The following is a 6965-nucleotide window of genomic DNA, read 5'->3' as shown; positions in this document are numbered from 1 at the left end:
AACTTCAATTTTTTTTGTATATTTTTTCAACCAAAATTATTATACACATTGATTTGTGGTTGGTTCACTGACTCTTTTACTTCATTTACAAATCAAAATCGAAAAAAAAAAAATTAAGAATGGATTGGTTGTAACACTTTTTCAACAACTACAACAAATTAAAGGCCAGAAGCCAGTTGGAATTGGAAATGCTACGGTTGCGCGCACATGAGCCACTTAAAGATTTTGCCAAGTTTAAACAATTTTTTTTCGCAGTTATTGTTGTTCTTTTTCAAAATTCATTATATTCATATATTGTTAAAAAGTAATAAAAATAATGAAAAGAAACTAATTATACTCCTACGCCCAGAAAAAGATACAACTTTATTAATCAGATACTTTTGTTTAACTACCGACTACTGCCGTACCGGTGAAAATAAAGAATCTAATTAAATTTTGAATTTCAAATTCCAATTTTAGAAGAAGCGCGTCGTTTCTCATTCAAAATTCGACCGTGTTTCAAGACTGAGACTCTGTCAGTCACTAAAAATATTTATGAATTTGAGCGGACGAACAAGCGTGGATGGGAATCGTAAAAATAAAAAAAAAAAGATACTTTACTTACCCAGCAACATGTTGACAAGAAAAGAAAACTCAACCTGTTTTGTTTTTGTATACAAATTCATATAGCTGAATTGAATTGGTGAGTGGTGAATGGTGACAACAATGTTGTAGGAGATATTTAGATGATAGTGTTGAAAATCAAAGATCAAAATTGAAAGAAGAGTTTAGAGTTGCCATTTGTATGAATTTGGAAAAAGACAAACATATTTTTGTTACATTTTATAAATTTTTAAAAATTTTGTTTACATTAATAGGTACGTTTGTATATAAATTTTTAACAAGCCAGAAGCTTATTCCTATCTGTAAAACTAAAATCAAGTAGATTGAAAATCTGGCCCTAAAATTTAGAATTTTGAAAACAAAAAAAAAAAAATAAACAAAATTTAACCTTTTCTTCATTCAATATCTATTATTTTTGAAGGTTAAATAGAACAAAATTGAAGGTCTTCTTTGTCAAATTTTTTGAGAAAATCTAATATTTCAATTTAAAAATTCTGTTTTATAGAATGAAAATGAAATAATTTTTAAATTTGACTTCAAAAATGATCAACAAATTTCGAAAAATAAATTAAATATAATCAAATTTTTGTAATTTATTTTTTTTTTTCAAAATTCTGAGTTTGAGGATTGAAGAGCTAGATGTTTTATTAAGGATCTCCTCTTTATTGCACCTCCTTTTTCTAAAATATAAGGGGTTGGTCTGTCTGGAATTGTTAATTACTTTTTTTTTTTATTTTTTTGGAACATGATGTGGCGTTTTTAGAGGACTGCAACCACATAAACCAACTTTTAGAAATTAGTTGGTGATAGTCCTTTTAATTAATAGTACGTTTAATAAATTGACGAGGTTTGGCAAATGTAAATGCTAAAAATTGAAAACAGGATTTTCCTTAATAAATTTCCCTCAGTGTTTCTATTTCCACACAAAATTGGACTATATTTTAGATTTTTTGCAATATTTTTCTTTTGTTGGATAAATTCTAAAATTATTTTCTTTAAATGTTACAAGGATTATATCATAACTCGTGCTTGCTAATTTGATAAAAATTTGGTTAATATTTTGTATTAAGATATAGTAAGAAAAAAAAATAACATTGTGTAAACAAAGGAGGATGTTTCAAATTATTTTGACACCACTATCCCTAGTTCAAATATTTTTTTTTATGTTTGAAGTCAATCTTTGAAAAAATATTCACTCATATAGTTTTTTTTTTTTTTACTAAAATAGCTAAGAAAATCTTTTGACAACATTTAGGTAAATTAAAAAATAAACTGCAACATCGGCAATTTTTAATCAAGAGAGTTTAAAGTAATTCTAATTGCCGATATGTAGACAGTTGAAAAAAGATCATAAAAATCGGATCATTTCCTTTTTGCTTGTACCATGAATTTTTAAGCTTAGTATGCGATCATAATGGAAGGTGTTTTTATACAGGGTGTCCCAAAAGTAATGGATCAAACGAAATATGCTGATAGGCCAACTTAAGGGCTCTCAGAATTTGGTAACTTGTTCATCTCAAATCCTTACGGTTTTCGATTTAATGCAGTTTTTGTGAAATTTCGAAAAATCCCGACTTTGCAACAGTATTTTGCTTCCTCCGCTCATAATTGATTTTTGTTTTTTACAATTCTTTCACTAAAACATTGCCAAATAACAAAAAATAATTATTTAATCAAAATATTTTTTATTTCATATGCCATTTTGCTGCAAATTAATTAACAGTTCCATGTTTTATAAAAACTCAATTTCTTAATTTTTTTTCTGAGCAACACCCTGAAAAAAATTTGTATGGTGTGACACAGGTTAATTATTTAAAAAACTTTCCGTGTTATTGCACTTTTCAAAAATGTATAAAAGTTTCCAAACTTGAAGTTAGATCGAAAGATATTACAATTTAAATGCAAGAAAACAGGCCTTTTCAGAGAAAAATAACAAAGAAAAATAAAAACATTTCTTCGACTGTTGTTTGTTTATTTCTTTTTGAATAAAAGTCTCGATTTTTGTTTGTTATTTTGCTCTGAAAACCCCTGTTTTTTTGCATTAAAATTGTAATATCTTTCGTTCTAATTTTAACTTTGGAAATTTTTATACATTTGTGAAAACTGCAATAACACGGGAAGTTTTTAAGATAATAAACCAGTATCACACCATACAATTTTTTTTCGGGATGTTCCTCTCAAATAAAAGTTAGAATTTGAGTTTTTATAAAACATGGAACTGTTAATTAATTTGCAGCAAAATGGCATATGAAATAAAAAATATTTTGATTAAATAATTAATTTTTGTTATTTGGCAATGTTTTAGTGAAAGAATTGTAAAAAACAAAAATCAATTATAAGCGGAGGAAGCAAAATAGTGTTGCAAAGTCGGGATTTTTCAAAATTTCACAAAAACTGCATTAAATCGAAAACCGTAAGGATTTGGGATGAACAAGTTACCAAATTCTGAGAGCCCTTAAGTTGGCCTATCGGCATATTTCGTTTGATCCATTACTTTTGGGACACCCTGTATAGTTTTGAGCTCTAAACAAACTTGTTTAATGATGGTTTTTTCTAACTAGCAAATTTAATTAAATATGCAAAAGTCTTAGTTTTTGGTTTAAAATAGAATTTGAAACTCTTTTTCAAAAACCAGTGGCACTTGCGAGAATTTTTTTTTTTGTAGTTTTGTAAAATGTGGTCAATGTAGTTTAACAATGTATTAGAATTTTATTTTAAAAATCGAGCGTTTGCCATTGTATAAATTAAATATAAAAATGTATTCTTTGAAAATATTGCTCCGCTTTAATAATATAGTTAATAAAACAATTCTGTATGAAAATCTACAATGAGATAATTTTTGCTTAGGTATATCGGTAAAAAAACATTTTTTTTAAATTTAAAAATTACAACCTTGAACTTGAAAAAGTACAAACATACATACAATATACATACATTGTTAGAACCTTTTTTACGAATGTTGGTAAGAATGTTATTATTTTTGTCCTAAAAACTGTCAATTTACACTCAAATAAATCGCCCAAAATCCTTTACTATCGCAAGTTTGAAGGAAATCTATTCAAAATTAATAAACAACCATAAAAATCGTATTAAAATTGGGAATTCTTAAGGTTTTTGCAATTTCGTCAAAATTTTGATTTTGTACTGGCAAAACTGACTCCAGACTCGGATTCAGCACGCCGAAAACGTAAAGAATGGTAGGCCCGTCCGAAAGTACTGACTTATCAACTTTAAACTTTTTTCGCAGCCTATACCTACAATGCATTTAATCACTAAAATTGTCAAATTACAGTCCATCAACATGTTTTTTTTTCTGTTTTATTTAACTTACATAATAGCCTGTAGGTCATGTACCTACTGCATGCCATGCATATGCACGTTTAACTTTATAAAACAAATTACCGTGCGAACTATAGTAGCCCTTTTGGAAAAGATAGAATAGATGCACTTCTCTTCAAGGGATGTTTATATATGCTAACCACAGGGAAGCCGTGTTATTTTCTCAATAAAAAAAAACATGCTACACAAACCAATGATTAACCCAAATGGGCAACATCCTCAGATTAATATTATTCTACTTGTTTCTTTTATGAATTAATTTGCATTTTGTTTGGTAGCAGTAAGCATTATGATGCTATATTATGCATGCATAATAATTAGGAACAAAATAATAGAATTATTTTAAACAAGATTAAATTGTTAAGATACAAATAGCTAGTTCATATTGGGAGATTTAAAATTCAATTCTATATCTTTTATGAACAAATTATAATTTGAACTTATGAATCCAAAAGATAAAAATACAAATAAAGAAGATATCATTAAAAGTTCTTGTTTGTTTGAAGAATCGAAATGCCAATAAAATAAACGGGTTCTGCTGCTGGGGACCACTCACAAAGTTAACCGGCCTCAATGCTTTGAATCTTGTTCTGTGGCAATCCATTGCTACTTTTTGGCTGGAGTTGCACATCTTTTCTTGGATTTCACAATTTGTATAGGTTGGCAAGTACGCGAGTAATTTAATATACCTAGTCTTTTATTTTCAGCTTCAAACTTGAACTGTTGATGAACATTCTTACCAGTAGAAAAACGAGTACAAGAGATATATGAAAGTATCTTTAAATGAAGATGGTAGCATAAGTTCTATGGTAAATAAGAAAAATGTTAACACAAGAAACAGGAAAGATGAGAAGAAGGTTCAGAGTGTTTGCCAATATTGATGTTTATGACAGGTAGCCATTCTTTGACCGTTATTGTGCTATTTGCCGATTGAGGTGTTGGTTACTAAAAATCATTAATATTATTATTAATGAACATCCGGACTTACTCCATCCTAAGACACTCAGTGGCTATGGCTGAAATCTAAAAGTGTATCGAGAATTCGGTTCATATTTCGTCCAAATATTAGAACAAAATTGGATTGCATGAATTTTTTTTATTCATTCAAGTGAAACAAAAAATAAAATTATTTTTATTATTTAGGTTGAACATGATATTCCACCTAGACCCAGATGTTTGTTTAGTTACATGAAATTGCTTTTCATCATTTTTTTTTTATTTCTTCACACCTACTACATTTTTATTTCCTATGCATTATTTTGCAGAATTTATGTTATTTGATTCTGCAACAATTTCCTGTTATAATTTCTTAGAATTTTGTTCGTATATGGTTAAAGTAGGTTGAAAGTTGATTACTTGACATCGAAAAACAAGGTTTTCATATGAATATGTTTACCTACTGTGAAAATTAATTAAAATAAAAAAGAATTATTTCCTATTTTGATATCTCTTGCCTCAAATTTGCCCGATTTATATTTGGCTATAACAATTCCTTTAGGATAAAAGATTTAGAGCAAAAATAACTACATATAGTTCAAATTTTTGAATTTTTTTACTTTCTTGCAATGGTCTACTATCGTTGTGTACTGACATTGAAAAAAACATTGTTTATATTCTATTTTTGCTTTGCTTTTCAAATTAATTTTTTTTTCATTAAATAGTACTACGCGTATCTCTCCGAAGTACAGGTTGTAAGACTTACCTTAACACCACATTTTTTCGAATTTGAGTTGTGATTATTTGAAGCTTTTTTAAAAGTAAGTAGCCTTTCCGGCGGGTGCGCCTTATTTTAAAACTTTTGAAATTACACTCTCACAACCCGTCAAATGGTTCCATGTCATGAAAAAAAATTTCCCAAATCCGATAAAATTTAGGGGTCGCTACCGGGCTTTGAAAATTGGCCTGGTCAGCCCAAATAACAAAAACTATTCTAGTTTCATTCTTCACCTAAAAAATCAGTTTCTTTTTATAATTTCAAGTTCCCTGCAATTTTCTCCCGGAAAAATATCTGCCAAGCCCCCCCCCCCCCCCCAAAAAAAAAATCCCCTTCCCCTCCCAAAAAATAATGCCATCGTTATAAATTTATTGCCATCCGAAATATACTCCTTTGGGAATTTGGTGCCATTTGTTCAAAATTCTTTAATATTCATTCCAAAATTTTTATAGATATTTAATTTAATTTTGTTTTAGACGAGTACACATATTTTGGTAAGTTTTATGCTCTAGAACAGTATTAAACATAATTTTACAACTTTCTGTAATTAAGGGTTGTGATTGTGATAACGATTTTCCAGCTAATTTTTATTATGTTCGTTAAATAAAAGTGTGTATTTATGGTTTTTCGGTTTGAGTGCTCATATAAAAATGTTCTCGTTCTAATTTAAGTTCTGATTTAAAAAAGATTTAAAATCAGCAAACTTAACAAGGAGAAAACCCGAAATTTGGTTGATAGGTCAAATATCATTTTTTACCATTATCCTAAGCGATAGAATGTTACCTTCTGGGTAACTTTGGCATTGTTCTTTCATTACAAACAAAAAATATTAAAAAAGCTTGCTTTTTAATCTCAAAAATGTTATATTTGGGCAAATGGTTAGAAAGGACAAAAACTAAGGAAGAGAAAAGTGAAATGGTATATAGGAAAAAATATTTTTCTTGACAGCTTTAAAAATTAGAAAATATGATTGTCATTATCAAGTGCTTGCTTATATATTTTTTGAAATTGTTTTTCCTTTAAAAAATTTCGTTTTTATTGCCTCAAAAACATTACAGCTAGAATTCAGCGAAAGCAACGGCCAACGGGCACCCCAGAAATACTAAAAATTCACAGTTCAGTTTTCAAGGGTTATCAATGAAATAATCATTTTTAGCAAAAAAACAAAACCGACTTCCATGCATCAAAACTGGGTTTTATGGTTTTTAAAATAGTTCCTATGGTTAAATGTGAACGAAATTAAAATGGGACCACACTGCAGCCACCAGCTTTCCAATACAAAAAGAATTATCAAAATTGGTTCACTCAG

At 28.6% G+C, this 6965-nt stretch overlaps 1 protein-coding gene across 1 annotated transcript in view; it reads right to left on the bottom strand.

Moving 5' to 3' along the window:
- The window catches only part of LOC129913355 (scaffold protein salvador), a 110410-nt gene that overhangs the window by 58634 nt on the left and 44811 nt on the right, over nucleotides 1–6965 (bottom strand). The window lies entirely within an intron of this gene.

This window comes from Episyrphus balteatus, chromosome 3 (assembly GCF_945859705.1).
Source record: "Episyrphus balteatus chromosome 3, idEpiBalt1.1, whole genome shotgun sequence".
Classification (NCBI taxonomy): domain Eukaryota; kingdom Metazoa; phylum Arthropoda; class Insecta; order Diptera; family Syrphidae; genus Episyrphus; species Episyrphus balteatus.
This window is presented reverse-complemented; position numbering and strand designations above follow the sequence as displayed.